The sequence below is a fragment of the Hippocampus zosterae genome, chromosome 1 (assembly GCF_025434085.1).
Source record: "Hippocampus zosterae strain Florida chromosome 1, ASM2543408v3, whole genome shotgun sequence".
NCBI classification, from domain to species: domain Eukaryota; kingdom Metazoa; phylum Chordata; class Actinopteri; order Syngnathiformes; family Syngnathidae; genus Hippocampus; species Hippocampus zosterae.
Genome location: NC_067451.1, coordinates 6,246,028 through 6,263,480, shown reverse-complemented (window position 1 = coordinate 6,263,480; position 17,453 = coordinate 6,246,028). Strand labels below are relative to the sequence as shown.

The following is a 17,453-nucleotide window of genomic DNA, read 5'->3' as shown; positions in this document are numbered from 1 at the left end:
GGGAGGAGCAGGGTGCACTTGACAAATTGTATTAAAACAGAGAAAACTAAATCCAAAACAAAGTAAATAAAGTATCAAACAAAAATCATGACTGAAGCTAAAACATAACGGTGACTGAAATTTGAGCAGCAAACAATTACCCGACGCCGAGTGGTTGTGCCGGGAGTCCTCTTAAAGCAATAATTGCATAACGACCAACAGGTGTGCAGCTGCAGCGAGAGCCTTTCAGAGCCACCTGTTGGTTACAAACAGAATCATCTTCCACCACTATCAATTACAATCAAAGACCTTTTGCTTTATCTTGAAAAGTTTACCACCAGGCCTTTCATTCTTAGGGCGATACAGAGCACAAAAATAGGCAAATAGGACTGAATGGCTGAAGGTTTTTTTTTTCCCCCCGTATGCAACGAGGTGAAGGTTGAATGTATTGCAAAGCTGAAGATGAATAGGCCGTGACATCCCTGAAGCTTGACAACGTGCGCGGCAAGGCATCCACTCACACAATTGGCTCCCTGCGAGGGACCACAACGTAACCAGCCACTGACAGACAGATAATAGCGCTAACTTTAGCCCGCGCGCTCAACGACTGGTACTCCATGATCAGCCTCTTGAGTGTGACTGATGGCTCGGCTTAAGTAATGGGACGGCCCGAAGCCCCCGACGCAATCCAACCCTCCCCTCCTGAGCACAACCTGATCCATGAGAGGAAATGACACGGATAAAATGACAAGATGCACAGCGGGGATTATCGCACAGCAGATTGGCTCAAGGTGGACCTGGTTACCACGGCAACACGCCGTTGGTCAGGCACCAGAGCAAATTGGCATGCTCTGTCCACAACGGAGGCGTTCGGGTTTGTTCTGATCGTAAAAACCCTTGTGACCTCAACACGTATGGATTTTACCGTCAATATATTGCAGAGCCGTTGTGCCGACGCGAGCGTTTTTTACGCGGATGGGGTCGGCGGCATTGGCGGGGTCGTTGCAATGATGGATCGGCCTGGCAAAACATGATTGAACCTTTGTCGGCACGACTGTCATGTAATTCTTGAAGCACGGTAAGTTCCGTCAGCAAGGAGCCCGCTTGAAACGTCACTCGTTCAAACGCCGTTGCTGAAACTGGGATAAATGTTACTTTTTTGCATTGCGGCAGAGTCACTTAGACCGCTCGCAATCCGACAAGTCTACACCAAAACACTGCCCACTAAAAAATTCATGTGGTACCACTAAAATAGTTTCTTGCCATGGTTTTCGTTATGCTCAGGGTGAATTCAGTCTTTTCTCCATAGCTCCAGAGTCCCTTTAATGGACCACTTCAAACCTGACAAGCAAGTCTAGATGATAATCCTTGCCCGCCCGCTTAAAAGATTTGTATGGTAGGAACTGAGCATTATCATTCTGACTTCTTTTCGTTGCGCCAGCATTACTAGCTGGACCAATTGAAAAGCTGACAAGCAAGTCTCGACTACAAGACTGCCTCCCATAAGTTTCTTCAAAAACAAACAAGGCAGCTTTACCGAGTTATCGCTCACCTCTGGAACAGGCTGAATTTCCCAGTGGCTCCAAAGTGACTTAGACGCAACAGAAGGCTTTTTCGCTCTTTCCAAAGTTAAGGTTCACACTTCTTTCTTTTGTAGGCTTACTTGTATTTGACTACAGGTCTCAATTTCCTCCTGACTAACACCACATGCATAATTTTCCACTTCATTCCCAGTCAGATTTAAGGAGGAGAAGGAGAAAAAAAAACAATGAGACACAAACACACAAATATCCCCGCACACACACACACACGCACACACACAAACATCAATTTCAGCTCGGCGTCCGCATCCTCACTCCACCAATGTCAATAGCACTGATCCCAACAGCGCGTTGCATTTCAATATCATTATCTGATGCCGTGCACAAAATCTAATGAAATCTTGAAAACAGGAATTGCACAGCGTCCTCGGCGAGGCGATACACTCAATGCAGAAGTGATTACCACGTTAATACCACCTTCCGTCTGCTCTCTGGGACTTTTTTTGGAGGCCTTCAAAACACCAAAATAAACAAGAAGAGGGAAGATTCATTTCAATGGCATTTCCCAAACATTTTAAGTCACGCACCCTTTCAACGGCCCGGACGGAGACGCATACCCCGTCAAAGCAGAGCTTATTGGGAGTCTCACGGCTGCAGTTGAGGAAAACAGAGGTGACACACCACCTCTCCCCGACAACTCGGAAACAACGTCAAAACAAAGCATCTTCAGAATCAATGTTGCATTTTAGACAAAATTCTAAAAAATAAAAACACACACACACAACAGTTTGGGAACCCGTCATCTCGTGAGTCAAGGTGAGGAAAAATTCTGATGTTTTTCCCAAAATGTAAACACATTCAATGCTGTGGCCATTCATATATGTCAACTAGACTCCAAGCATTGACTGCATCTGATGTATAACTTTGTCACGTATGTTCCTTAGTGCGGAAGAGGGCCTTGCCCAGCTTGTCGATGAAAATTCAGGTTGGTAAGCCACTCCAATGGCAAACAGATGCCTGTAGATGGCGGCGTTGGTGACTTTGTATTTGAGATCAGCATAGCTTTTGAGACGAAGAGAAACCTTCGCCGCGCAATCTCAGCTTGTCACGTCAATTACGATGGAAAGAAATGCCCGCATGTTAGAGGTCAGACAAGTTCAAGTAACTTACACATGAGCCGGTTACTTATGGTATGAATAGAGTGTCGAAAAGTGTGTGTTGCTCACTCTGTGTTTCTTTCGTTGTTAATCTGTTAATAAATTATGTTGTCATCATAAACCCTTTCTCTATCTTGTTTTTGTTTTACAATTTGAGGTGTCCCGAAAGTGGTTTTGATGAGACCAAGCGTTGTTCTACTGCTGATCACTAAAGAACAGAAAAAGATTTTTTTTCCTGTAGGTTTTGGCAGGTTTGGCACTTGTATTGTCACACAACAAAAGGATGGATCACTTTCTTTGATTTCTCCAGTGCCTTCAACACCATCCAGCCCAACCTGCTGGGGGACAAGCTGCAGTATGCAGGAGTGGACCATCACCTCATGTCATGGATTACAGATTATCTCACAAACCAGCCACAGTACGTTAGGGCACAGGGCTGTGAGTCGGACAGGCTTCTCTGCAGCACCGGGACACCGCAGGGGACTATCCTAGGTTCATTCCTGTTTACGCTCTACACCTCGGACTTCAGCTACATCACTCCAACCTGCCACCTTCAGAAGTTCTCAGATGACTCCGCGATCGTCGGCCGCATGACGGATGTAGATGATCGGGAGTACAGGGGACTGACGGAGGACTTCGTGGACTGGTGCCTGCAGAACCACCTCCAAATCAACCCCTGGAAAACTAAGGAGTTGGTTGTGGATACTATAATTTATATTTATTCATATACTTTTGTTCTTCTACTTCTCCCTTTCATAATTTTACTGCTGTGAATTGGGAATTTCTCCATTGTGAGACAAATAAAGGTTTTATTATCTTATCTTATTATACTCTGTGGGTCTTGAAAGACCAGCCAGAATGCTCTAAAATGGCTGGCAACATGTGCAACTCTGCTGTTGGTGAATGAATCATGAAAGAGGTTCCCACACCACAATTTGTTTAACTTTTCAGATGAACCTTCTGCAATCTCGTGGCTCTGGGTGAACTAAAAAGAGATGACGCAAAAATAAATCAACTGAGGCCTTCCTGATTGCTAACACTTTTCCCAAAGGCCCTCCTTCAGAACATGCAACAGATAATCGTCTTTAATGGAGTGTGTGTGTATGGGGGGGAGGGTGTCAGGGTGGGTGGATTCCCCTAGCCACAGGGAGGAGGCGTCCGCCAAGCATGCGAGCGTCGAGTGCTCGCCGTCATCAGGCAGTCCTCAGACGAGAAGTGAATGGAGTTTGATTGGTATGGGCAAACATCCTCACGGGGTACGTCTCGGAACAAAGAGAGCAGCAGACGCCTCTCTTGTCGAGGCAAATGCTCTTAGGGCTTCAAGAACAAAAAGAATCATCACCGCCGGTCTCGAGGTGCCTGATCCTAGCCAGACCTCAAATAGCCGATGATAGATGGCTTTGCTCCTTGAATCCCGAGCAAGTCTTTTTTTTTTAATACCGCTGTCAACCAGTGACTTCTATTTACTGTAAGCAGGACAGAGCGGGATTTTTTTTCTTTTTTTTGCACAGCACATTTATTTACTCATAGCAGCAGTTTAATTAGAGAAATTTGATATTTATTTATTTATACATGCAAGGAAGATGTTTTATGTACTTTTTTTTTTACTATATTATATTTTTGGGAGTGTTTCTTGTGCCAGAATCCAAGAAAAGAAGTCGAGGGCACACCTTTTACGTGAGGGGTATGTTAATTCATCCAATCATATTTGAAAATGGAGGAACATCAGCATTTTGATGTATTTAGTTCATAAAGTTAATTTGAAAACGGCCTAACCACTGTATGTATTTATTTGATTTTTTTTAAACTTAAATCAATTGTTTTTCATGGAGGAGGAAGAATGGTTCAAAGTGAACGAAATATGAAGTAATGTAGTAATTTGTCCGGTTAAATATTTAATGTGTTTTGAACATTCATTAAGTTCATCAAATTAATTTATTTTAGAGTTGGGTCCAGATTTAAATCAATTGAAAAGTGACTGAAATGAAAAAAATAAAATCAGATCAAAATCATTTAATTCATTGCTGAAACGTTATATGTTGATTAATGAAAAAAAACATTTTTGTGGTCAAATGTAATGACTTATGTGAATGAATATCCACTGCAATGACTTGACTATTTGTTTGAATAAATAAATAAATAAATAAAACACTCCACAGAGAAGCCTTGGTAAAAGCACTTCTCCTGCGCAGTAATCGAAAGCCGCACTGGCCCCAGGCTTCAAAGAGAGAGCCGAATTAGGCCCTTCTGTTACAGTCGCTGCCATTAAAAATGCACAACATGGATTGGAGTAAAGGATTTGGATTGATACAAACGAGGGCTGAGGGATTAGACCGGAAAGAAGAAGAAATGTAATCTTGCCCACAAGGGGGATATATAGGGCGCACCACAGCACATTCTATTCCACGCGCAGTCCTCGGTCCAACTCCCTAATTGTACTCCGGTGCCGTCCTACTCGTCCACAAACAACTGTTGGGCCCACTCGAAGCGAGGGAGGCGCTAATGGCCTTAAACCTCTCAGAAAGGCGCAGGCGTTCATTACAGTGAGAGTGTGGCCGAATCGATCAATCAACAAAAGAAGGCAATTTCTGCAGGAATTGCAAGTGAATGCCGTCGGTCTGAGGCTAAACTGAGAAGCTGTGCAATTAATGAATGAAACATAATTATGGAAAATGTTGTCATGCGGGCCCAAGCAGGCCCGGTCAATGTTACTCACGCGGACAAATTCACTGGTTCAGTTTATCTATTCGACAGTTGTTGCCAACCCCCCAGCATATCTTCACTCACTACTCACCGTGCATACCACCGCCACTGTACCACAAAGGTGCAACGAAATGGAACAGACACGACCCATCCAATAGACAAGAGAACATGGAACAGGAAACCACCAGGTCACTTTTTGCAAAACCCCGTTTGTGCAAAGGAAAAGAAAGAGACGAAAGCGGAGGAGGGGGGAAAAAACTAGCCCCAGACTAAGCTCCTGTAAAGGGAGCACAGTATGGATTATGTATTATTAATGAATTATGTAACTACTGTGTTCCACACTCTACAGTTTGTTTTCAATATTTGCATTTGTTTTGATTTTTGCCTTGTTTAATTCCGCTGTGTGCCGGCAGGTCGTCATGAGACTCCTTTCTTAATTTGGCTTTGCTGGAATAATAAAGGTTCAACAAATAAATGTTAAAAATGTCCTAGTCCTACAAGCTTCCCGGTAGTCTTTTGTTCTTCAGCTCTGACGTGCAGTCATCCCAGCGATAAATTGACTCAAAACAAGTTCCCCAATTGATGCCGCTTGGGTCCCCGCTCCCCCGACGGCTGTGACCCATCACTCATTTTCCAATCTCATTGCGGGAGGATCCATCACACTTGATGGCGCCGCTCAACTTTGGAGATGGTAACAGACTTTTAGCGGGATGGGCTTTCAATTCACCCTTAATGAGACGTGGCTATCATTATTCTCGTGGAGAGAGGCTTTTGTTTTTTTTTTTTTTTTCAAATTGTCCGCCGACAAGTCGCCCAAGTATCCATTCTGAATTTGTCTCTACAGTTCCTTCCACTCCCAGTGGACATATTTGCCTGGAAATGTGAGTGCCATCGGTGATGCCTTTGGGCAGATGATGTTATTCTACTCACCAGCCTGAGGAGTCAGCTGAGTGTGTTGATGTCGATCAGAGAAACCCCGCCCCGCCACCGCCCCCGCCAAATCCCCCCGCCCATGTCCAAACCAACTGGTCCCAGGAATTTAGTGCCAGTAGCTTGATAAGACAGGGTCTCTGTGCTGAGACTTTGGCACCCGTGAATAAGTGTGTCATCCCCATTCCAAATTGTTTCATTTCTTTGTCGTCCTCAAAATTGAAAAAAACAGTGCCTGAATGCAGTTTTGCTGAACGAGATGCCAATCTCAACTCAACTGTATTTCTTGAGCACTTTAAAACAACCACCGCTGTATACAAAGTGCTGTACATGGAGCAAATATATACATATATATGTATATATACACACACACAATAATAAACAATAAAATAATAACAGTATAAGGCACAAAAACAGTACAAATAAAAATCAAGTCTAAGTCATGCCGAGTCAAAAGCCAAAGAATACAAATGCGTTTTGAGCGGGTTTTAAAGATGGGTAGTGAGGTCAATCCAAAGAGAGGGACCAATAACGGAAAAGGCTGGGTCCTCTCTGAGCCTCCGTTTAGTTCTTGTTACCTCTAATAATGTCTGCTCCGCAGACCTGAGGCGTTGGGCAGGTGGACAGATGTGGAGGGGCGGAGGAGCTCAGTGAGGTAAGGTGTAGCAACATCTTAAAAAGAACTCTAAAATGCATCGGGACCCAGTGAATGGATGCCAGAGCTGCAATTATATGCTCCCTCTTACGAGTACCAGTCAAGAGGCCAGCAGCAGCATTGTGGACCAACTGGAGACGTTTAATGGAGGATTGTCTGACTCCAAAGTAAAGTGCATTAGAGTAATCCAGCCGGGATGTGACAAAGGCATGAATTACTATTTCAAAGTGCTCATGAGAAAGGAGAGGTTTTACTTTAGCCAGCTGCCTTAGATGAAAGAAACTGGATTTAACAACTGCACCATCTCTATATCTCGATATCTATCTCGAGTAGAAATCTCAAGAAGCTACACGGAAAGTCTGCCACTTTGAAGCAGCTTTTACCTTCGAAATTCAGAGGATCACAGTAAAAAAATCAATTCATGCATGTTTTGACCCAGGGTCTGGTCATCGGGGCAACAATCTCAGCAGAGAAGCCCAGACCCCCCCACCCCTCATCCCTGAGTCTCCCCCCAGTGGGACACTCCGACAAAACTTCACCAGGGAGGCCTCCAGAGGCATCCTAACCAGATGCCAACGCCACCTGATCCAGCTCCTCTCGATGCGGAGGAGCAGCAGCTGTACTCTGCGTCCCTCCCAGAGGACATTGATTCTCACACTATCACGAAGGGGAGAGCCAGGACAAAACTCATTTCGACCACTTGTATTCGAGATGTTGTTCATTCAGTCACGACCCAAAAGCTTGTGATTATAGGTGAGGGGTGGGGACGTAAATCGACCGATAACACAAGAGTTTCGCCTTTTGGCTCAGTTCCCTCGTCACCATGACAGACCAATTCAGAGTCCAAATGACTGCATATGCTGTATCGACCCTTCTGTCAACGTCCCTGACCCTAACCGGCATTCGGGGAAAAAAAGATTCCACAGCATTCTTGCACATTGGACGTGTCCTGTAATGGTGAGTAAAAATGTGATTACTACTCTCGTCAAGTTGTTCAAGATTACATTACTATTGTGCCGCGTGACAGTTTGATCGCACAATAGAAATAAACAGAATGAGAGGCAGCAAGGTAGGTACAGTACTTCTCTTTTGGCCTGACTTGTACTAGAAAGAAGCAAGGAGGAGTTGTCACTCAAATTTCAAGGGCTTGGTCGCCACGGAAGCCAGTTTTGCACTTTTCAAAGCGGGAAACTGGAGGATTGTTTGGCATTGTGTCACACCGCAACCGGATATGTTGGACATTGTTCCATTGGGAAATCCGCCGAGGTGGCTGGAATCACCGGCGGCGATTATGGAAAAAAAAAAAAAACAGATTAACGGCGACACATTTCTGTGGACACACCTGAATGGTCGGGGAGCAGTTTTATGCGACTCTCCCTTCGGGAAATGTCTGTTTTTGGACTTTGAAAGCCTATTTCACTCTGCCGGAGGCAAAACATTGCAGTCGAGCTGATTCAAGTTTAGGCAAAGATTTTAAAACTTATTTACTGATCTTAGCTTGTGGAAGGATGGATATTTTAGTTTTTTTTTTCCTTCCACAAAAATTGATAATGCCGCATTTTGATTGACAGTGCATGGTCATAAGGTCCCATTATGGTAATCGCAGCGGCTGTACAGCTGAACCTCAATAGAGCAGCAGACTCAAATTAAGATGTGCACTCCTCTATTGCTTTTTCGGTAGAAAAACATTCGTTTTATCATTGCACTGGATGACACTCTCCACACACAGAAGCCATTTGAATACCGCGGCACAAGCATCAACTTTCTGAGACGAGCGATAGCGACGAGACTGAAGGATTCGCCACGTCAAATCCAGTCCAGTTTATCTGAAGTTTAATGAATTCTACCAGTCGTCGAGCAGTCGTACACAATAAAGTTTTCTCTTGTTTTATGCGCGGACCGAAGTATGTCTATTTAGTTAAAAGGCCGCCTGCCATTTTTCAGACAGGCTTTGAATAAATTATGTAAACTTTTTTTTGTCCTTTTGCCAAACAGTGCATCTACTGAATAATAATGATGACTGCAAGAGCAGATGGAAAATATCAAGCGTGCAGGCCGAGCGGCATTCAGGAATGACTGACAAAAAAGCTGATTATTTTAAAAATGATGCACTATTCACGATGTACCAGCATTTTATTCTTTCACAAATATAATCCAGTTTATTTGATTTCTGCACCGCTTTTATCAATGATATAAAATGTAATTTGGTTGTTTAAGGCAACATACTGTATGTATTTTTAGAAAGTTTTAGTTTGAGAAATAATAACGGTAATAGGACCAATCAAATTGCATAGAACTTTATTTCACTTACTTTATGAACAGCATATATGTAATTAGCATTCCAGGTAATAATTTTTTTAGAAATAATTTCCGTCTTTTATCATTCAGTTAAATGTAAGAACAAAAACAGAATAATTAAAAGAATAAGTTAGATTATTTTGTACTGTTGAAGCTGCACCAATTGTATTTTATTTTTAGAACTATATCATTTTACTTTAATTCTATGTCATTTGTGTGTGTGTGAGTGTGTGTGTGGGCAGGTAGGGAGTGGAGGGGGCGGGGGATTATCATCGTGCCAATCATACTTTTATTTAAATGCATCTAAAACAAAATTGAAATGGGAACAGCGTTGTTTAAATGTGTAATTCTATATTTCAGTTTTAGAAACATTTAATGACATGTTATTTTTTTATGAGTTGACTTTCCAGTGTCAGGACCTCGTGACGTGCTGGACACAACAGATTTGGTATGCAAATGCCAGTGATTACCTGAGTTGCAAATGCCCAGCTGGACAGTTGTCGTCCAATCAGGTGGCTTCTAGCATTCTTTTTATTCTGGAATGGGGGAGGGGGCGAGGATTTAATAGAATAGAGATAAAGAATGAAACAAAACATTTTTTTTCTATGGCGCGGGGACATCAGCACATTCAAAAGCACACATTGAAAATCCTGACGGCCATTTGCATTTGGAATTTCCTTTGGGTGTTCCTGATGACACCAGAGAAATGTTGCCATTTAAACACATTTCCCATGTCGACTGTCCGCTTGCCAGCAAATTAATGTATTGATTGAGGATTTTTTTAGTAAATTCATCTGCCAATCATCTCTATGGCCTAACTGAATCTGAGTGAGTGAGTGTGTGTGGGGTGATTGATGTATGCAAATGCTTCCGTCAATGACGCCGCTAATAGAAACAGCACAAATTGTTTTCCTGTGCTTCAGCAAATTACATTAAACTCAAGGCAAATTCATGAAACTACTTTGTGCCTGCAGAATGTCTATCCGAACAAAATGCAAGAGCAGACTTTTGCCACGTTGATGCGGAAGAAAGTAAAAGTGCACCAGAGTCAGCCATCACGTAAGAAAATTCAACGGTGAGCAAATAATAAAATCAAGGCATTCAAACGGATCATTTTACGAACCAACAGGCACACAACAAACAACTGTACACGATGGAACATGAAAGGAATAAAGGGGAAGGATTTTCATCTTCAACCGTGGGGGCATTATAGGATGAGGTCATCTCTGCGCTCTGTTGGAGTGAGGTCATATCTGTGACAAGTCACGTTTTTAGCACGTTGTCGTCGCACGTGTACATATCAATGAAGGAAATGCAGTCTCGGCCTTGAGTTTGTGTTAGCTAAAGTTGAAAATATTAATGTTATCCTCCTTGCTGTCGAGAAAGTGTTATCTATCCAAAAATAATACATAAATAAATAAATAACCAAATAAATAGAATTTGAGGAAACATTTGGGAGTTTCATATTTTATATATATATATATATATATCCACACACACACACACACACACACACACATATCTGTATATAGAGAGAGGGAGAGAGAGAGCGAGAGAGTAACTGTGGCAACACCGCTCATGAATGCTTTTCATGTTACTAATTTGCACTTTACAAATGCTGTGTGTGTTACTTTTTTGTGTCTTCCTAATCCTATGCTCCTTACAAATGCTGGATGTTACACTAAAGCTAGGCGTCTCACTCATGCCGTGCTACTTGCAACGTGCTAACGTGATACTTGTTAGGAATGACAAGATTCTACCAAATGTTGAGAGTCTCACTAAAATGAGAAATTTTGGCTACTTTACACCTGACTAAAGTCTCATCTCGGTGTGTTTTTAATCAATGTGACGCATCATGCAACTATGTGTTTTGCTAACACTAGGCAACTATCTACTTCATGTCTCAAATGTAAGCTTTCCCGCATTCCGTACCACCCCCTCCCCCAATTATGGTTTCAGTTCAAGAGATTTTCTGATTCAGGTCCTTCAAGAAACGAGCTTGTACACTCCAAAGTGAATGATGGCGTCGGTACGAACATCTGTTCATCAGCGACTCTGCTGGAAGCTGTCACATGCCCGGCAGGTTCCGGAAGCCGGGCAGATGGTGCGCGGCACAATTAGGGCCCCGCCAAAAACCTCTCAATCAATCTCCTGCACACCGTACCGCCAAGCACTTGTCCATTCGCATAAAATGCTGCTCCACCTGTTTAGGTGAAGTTCACTGGAGGTCAGCACAAGTGTTTCATTCACACCCAATTATTGTCAAAGGGCTGCTCTTACACGCCCCCCCCCCCTCAAAGAACAAAACAAAACAGAACTGCGAGGGTCGAGTTTTGTTCTCCGCTTGTCTCGAGTACAACGCGTGACAAAAGAGGAAAAGCGATCGGGTGTAATTGACACCGTGGAGGCCGATTAGGCAGTTTTAACTGCGAGTCCTTGCTGCGTATTTGGAAAAGATCAATCAGGTACTATTCCCTGAATGGAAGAATGTTTTTTTCTTTTCCTTTATTTTTGATTTACTATTTCATAAAGAACCGTGATTCCGTTTGTTTTCTAAAAAATAGCATCTCATTTTACTTATTGCTTTGTGATTTGGGGATGCAAAATATATATCATATTAGTGTCGTATTGGCCCAAATATAAGACTGTGTTTTTTGCATTGAATAAGAGGGGGGGGGGGGTCGTCTTATATTCGGGGTCTAGACATTATACCCATTCACGACGCTAGATGGCGCCAGATATAATTGAAGCGGATGCTGAAATTGCCTTCCCAGGCCAAAGTGAACCTCGGCCACAAAGAATAAAAATAACAACAGCAGTAGCATGAAGAAGAAAAATAAAAAATAGCGGTAACAAGGAAAAGAGAAGAAAATAATAAAAGAGATAACAGAAAATGGAGAAACTTAGTGACAATCTGGAGAAAATTGGGTCGATGATCGGCTAGGTTAACCGGCAGCTGAGGAGAAGGTATGATGTAATTTACATTTCAAAAACCAGAAGCCACGAATGTGATTTCACTTTAGATTTGAATGAGGCAAAATAACATGCCATTTCTCTCAAATATGGCCTTCAAAAAGTCTCTTTTCAAACTTGAGTCTTGAAAAAGAGAGGGTCGTCTTATAATCAGGGCCGTCTTATATTAAGGCCAATACAGTACTACAATAGTAGCTTTCAAACTTTTTACACCAAGTACCACCTCAGAAAATACTGACTTCCAAAAAAAATATTTCTTAAGGATTAAATGCAAATGTGGATTGCAAGTTAAATCCAAGTGAACTGTACTAACTCATCTACAGTACATTCAGTGATTATTTCGCGTCCCACCACAGGACCTCACGTAACTGTCGTACTACTACCACCATTCTAGAAACAATTATTTTTTCCACTCATGTTATACTGTTCGTTGCACCAATGCACTTTCATGAACATATTTGACTCGGAAAACGAGTGATTCCACACGTTATCTTCAGAACTAGTCGCAACAATGTAATACAATGTGATGTCATTTAAACCAGGCAGAAGATGACTCCTTGGCGTACTTGTGCACACAGCTCGAAATAAAGTAGATGCCAGCACAAAAAGAGCAAGAATTGCCACCTGTCATCACGAGGCTCACGCCGCATACCTTTCAGGAGAATGTTTTTACACCGTCAATGAGATTAGCCGTGTGTACTCTCCACAGAGCGTGTACATATTGAGGAGGGGGGGGGTTAACAGCACTCGACGGGAATACAAAAGCCGGCGCTGGTGACTACTAAATGTTTGTACGGGACACATCAGGCGTGCCCGCTGTACGTTGCAACGCCTACATTCTGGGAAAACACTCTTATCCGGGAGGGAATTAGCGGGATTCTAATGAATGAACAAGACAGACATGAGTAACCCCGGGCCCAATATACCGCTTATCTGCGGGCTTATGTTGAACAAAAGAGGCCTGATAAGCTCAGCAGAAGGACGGATGGCAGCATGAACGAACCCACCGCGGGTCGAGACAAGAGTGGGGTCGGTTAAGTATTGACTAGAGCGTAGCCAAGGATCTGTGTCACATTTCTTATGAGGGACTAGTCTGGGTCGGGTGAACACAACGCTCAGCACTGAGCGATCTGTTGTGCTTTGTCTTAAAAGACAGGTGATACACGCCTGTGCGTGTGTGTGTGTGGGGGGGGGGGGGGGGTTTGAGGGGGGGCTAAAATTAGGTGGGTGGCCTGCTACATTTCAACAATTTGGGGCCACAGTGACGAAAGGACTCCTGACATGAGCTCCTTCCCTCAATAACCAATGTTTCTTACTAATCAAATAGTAACAGTGGTTCCAAAGCCAAAAAAGGACACTTATTTTATGAAGTGTGATAAATTGGAGTGTTATATTTGCTGATTTAAAAAAAACCAAAAACAAAAACAGAGACACTGGTGTATTTTGGGGCGGGAGGCTGGAACGTATGAATGGCATTTCCAGTCATTTCAATGGGGAAAGATGATTTGAAGTACGCGTGAGGCCATGGAACAAATTGAACTCGTATCTCAAGGCAGAGCCATGCGCCGCATCAGCACAATCACAAATGCGACTGATTGATGCGATGCGGCTCATTCACACCGCATCTTCCTTAATACTATGCTTATTATTATTATCGCTAAGTGTCTACTCACTGATATACGCCTTACTGAGGGTATGCATCGCACTCACTAATTTGAGCTCATCGCCATTCTACTCCTCTGCAATTGGAACCTAATTCAAAGGCCGAAGTCTTCTTTCTGCATTTTTGTTATTTTTGCAGTCAGAAAGTAACAAGCGACTGGCAGCCTGAGCCGAATGCGAACCAAATCCCTTCCAGCTTGTCACATCGCATTGGAGCGGATGCGCCGTCAAGAAGTCCTAAAAGCCACTGCCGCAAAAGGCTTTCATTGAGGTTGCATATTTGCTTAAATACGCCGTGACGGGGCAAGCTTGATTCACTCGCCGGTGATGACGGAGAAGCGGACCAAAAAAAAAAAAAGAAAGTCAACAGTGCATATTTCTCGTGAAAGGCTAAGTGAAAAGTTAGGCTACTCTGCGGGACGTTGATCATCGGGCCGGCTCGCTCTATATATTGATTAAACCATCCATCACTTAAACGCTACAAGACATTATTTCTAATTAAAAAGTAAGTCATAAATTGCGCTCTTTATTGCCAGACTGGGCTCGTAAATAAAACTCCGGGGAAAGCTACAACGAGATTGCAGATTCCCTTTTGAGTTCTCCCACCCTCACCCCCAAAAAAGGAAGAAAAAAAGTGCAGCTTCGGTTTTCATATAGCAGAAATAAACAGATGCAAATCAATCAATTCTGCAGTTAGTTATTTTCAGCTTTGGGAGCAGGAAAATCAAACAAATATGGAAACTTGCTGGAAAGAGGACATGTGACGATGAGGTCGGAAGCCTGAAGAAAGACTTCTGCGAAAAGAAGTCCCTAAAGCATCGCCTGTGAATTCAACTTCTAATCGAAAGTCATTTGCAATTTTTGCGTACTTCAATACCTTTGAAATGAAATACCTTGTCCACTTTTGTGACTGATGCTCATCTTGAACGCCAGATTGTAGTCTCCCAAGCGTTCTCCCCCCAACTTAGGGCTATCATCAAAATAAAAAAATTAAAAAGTACAGCCGGATGCGACGGCACCGCGGGGATGCTTACGGCAGAGGTAAACAGATGCAAATCACAAACTCCGCAGGTAGTTGTTTTTACGGCTTCGGGACCAGGGGGGATTTGAACTAATATGGAAATTCAATGTTTGGTATTGGGGCATGTAAAAAAAAAAGCAGGTTGACGCTGATGTATGATGATGAGGGGGTCATGAAAATGCACCAATGCACGCCAGCAACTCTCTTTTACCTGACAAACAATCATTTTGCCAGCTGAGGCGGGACTTAACGCCGTCTTTCCCTCGCCCCCCCCCCTCATCCCCCCGTGATAACGGCCGTCAAGCCCACCTCGCAGCAGAGGACACTTCACACCCGACAGCTTCTGATTACCGCCGCTTCTCAGGCAACAAACTGCGCCCCCCGAACCCCCCTCCACGCCTCTTAGTGGAGTGGCAGGCAATTTTGGGAGGAAAAGGATTTGGGATTTCTCACCTTTAAAAGTGAAACGGGGTGAAGGAAAATGAAGAATATGTCACGGGCAAAGCAAAGCATGTGCAATCATTATTCACCTGGATTTCGTCACCCCACCGGACGGATTTTTCTCAACTTTATACCTGAGCTGGATGAGCTTAGCCCACACAAAGAGGCTTTTTTTACCCAAAAGAAAGGCTGTGGAGAATTATTTCGTTTAGGTTTGTGGCCAGGGACTCGGTGTATTTCTGTGGACCTATGTTGCATGTTGCTAAACAAAACAGCACAGTCAGTCAGCCCCCATAGTCAATTTTACTTAGCAACGTGAAAATTGGGAGGCTTGTCAGTCATGTGTTGACCCACCAAAAAGTCTCAAGTTCAAATGTCTAAAAAGACACAGGAAATCTGCTGTTTTGTGCAAGTAACACCCTCTCCACACACACAAACACACACACAAAAAGCCAGTCTGAGTTAGAAACATAATATTTGGGAGGCTTCTCAGTCATGTGCAGACCCACAAAAAAGTCTCAATAAACCATGCCATAAAAGACACAGGAAGTGGCTGCCATTTTGGTTTAAAAAAAAAATAAAAAATACAGTAAATCCGGCCCCATAGCCAGTTTGACTTAGCAACATGACATTTGGGAGGTTTCTTAGTCACGTGCGGACAAAAGAAGCCTTAAGAAGCCACATTTAAAAACCACTGCAAGTCTGCCATATTGCTTTGAAGCTTCTCATTTCAACCAAATATCCTGTGTGTGATGAAGGTCCCATCCTATTGATTTTTGAATGACATTGCTTTGCATGACTGCCCACAGAAGCCTCCAGTGGGGGAGCGTTTGAGCATAATGCCCTGTGATGACATTCAGATTTGCCTCGTGTTATCTTAAAGCGCCGCCATTTGTTTTCACCTCGGGATTTCAGCCCAGGTGTCTCCAAATCATGCAAAGCGGGTCGTTTGCATTGAAAGGGAGACCTTTTTGCGGGCCCCCAAAGTGTCAGCATGCGTTCACCAGTTTGAACGGCATCCAGAGCCTGTTACCCGGGCAACGGCAGCCGGCGAGGAAGCAGTGGCCCCCGTTGCACGGATACCAAGTCGAGCATCACAAGCCTTCTAAGTGACCATGTTTCTCTGAAGGCACACAGTGCTTAATGAAGAGCAACGCTCATAAAGACACATCGATGGGCAAAGTGGTGTTACCGTGACAACGGCGACCAGATAAAATTACACTTGGAGTTTGTGTGTCGTTTTATCGCGATGAGCAAACTGTTTGTAATGGCTGGGTACATGTTAGCGTTAGAAAATATTGACCGGGGTGATATTTTGTCCATGCCTGCTTTAGATTGACAGGAACATCACGTCATGAGGTCTCACACACACACACACCAGACACACCAGGGAAAAAAAGGCCGGCTTCAAAAGAAACCTTACCTGACTAAATAATATATGGACATCAATGCCTTGGTACAGTTTTATTTGGACGTTTTGGTCGTGTGGCAGCTGACTTCAGTCATCTTCCCGACTGTAGTTGCGGCCAATTTGTCTTGTCACAAGCCATTGCCACCAATATCAACATGTTATCCTGAAATCATGTTCGGTCGCTAAATAAAAACGCTCAAAAAAAGTTTAAATTAATGACGCTGACATTGTATTATAAGGCGCCTGCTGCCAGTGTTAACGGCAAGCAGCTAGCCACTAAGTGAGTGCTCCATATTGGCTAGAAAGAGGCCAAAATGACAATTTGATGCTAACAGCCTGACACCGTTGCAGTAGTTACTGATCAGTTTTTAACAAAACAGGCACACTCAAAAGTGCTCTTTCAGGTTGCAAAATCACTACTGTCTGTGTTTGTCTATTGCCATCTCCCCTTATGCAGTTTTTTTAAGTTAAAAAATATAGATAATGGAGAAATTGAAACCAGTATTAAGTGAAATGTGCGGGTTGTTTTTATTCTGATTTCATAATTACAATAAAGCTTATCCAATCCAATCCAAATCCAATAATGGTTCTTTAACCAAGCTAAAATACAGAGTTTGTGTTTTCATCCGAATATTCGATGATTCGTTTTTTCAGTAGGACAGCTGCAGTCCTACTTCATGCT

At 43.2% G+C, this 17,453-nt stretch overlaps 3 protein-coding genes across 16 annotated transcripts in view; 1 reads left to right on the top strand and 2 right to left on the bottom strand.

Moving 5' to 3' along the window:
• Window positions 1-7,938, top strand: part of mfsd8 (major facilitator superfamily domain containing 8) — a 375,281-nt gene extending 367,343 nt beyond the window's left edge. The window contains exon 12 of the transcript XR_007963485.1: window positions 7,928-7,938. The gene's annotated coding sequence lies outside the window, so the exon portion shown is untranslated. The remainder of the gene's footprint in view (window positions 1-7,927) is intronic.
• LOC127605103 (5,6-dihydroxyindole-2-carboxylic acid oxidase-like) overlaps window positions 1-17,453 on the bottom strand; it is a 111,085-nt gene that overhangs the window by 15,991 nt on the left and 77,641 nt on the right. The gene's annotated exons all lie outside the window — the stretch shown is intronic.
• The window catches only part of LOC127605003 (adhesion G protein-coupled receptor L3-like), a 138,762-nt gene that overhangs the window by 89,900 nt on the left and 31,409 nt on the right, over window positions 1-17,453 (bottom strand). For 12 of the 13 annotated variants that reach the window (XM_052072553.1, XM_052072544.1, XM_052072570.1 and 9 more), the window contains exon 3: window positions 9,734-9,799. The exons of the other annotated variant lie outside the window; for it this stretch is intronic. The gene's annotated coding sequence lies outside the window, so the exon portion shown is untranslated. The remainder of the gene's footprint in view (window positions 1-9,733; window positions 9,800-17,453) is intronic. 13 annotated transcript variants of the gene reach the window in all.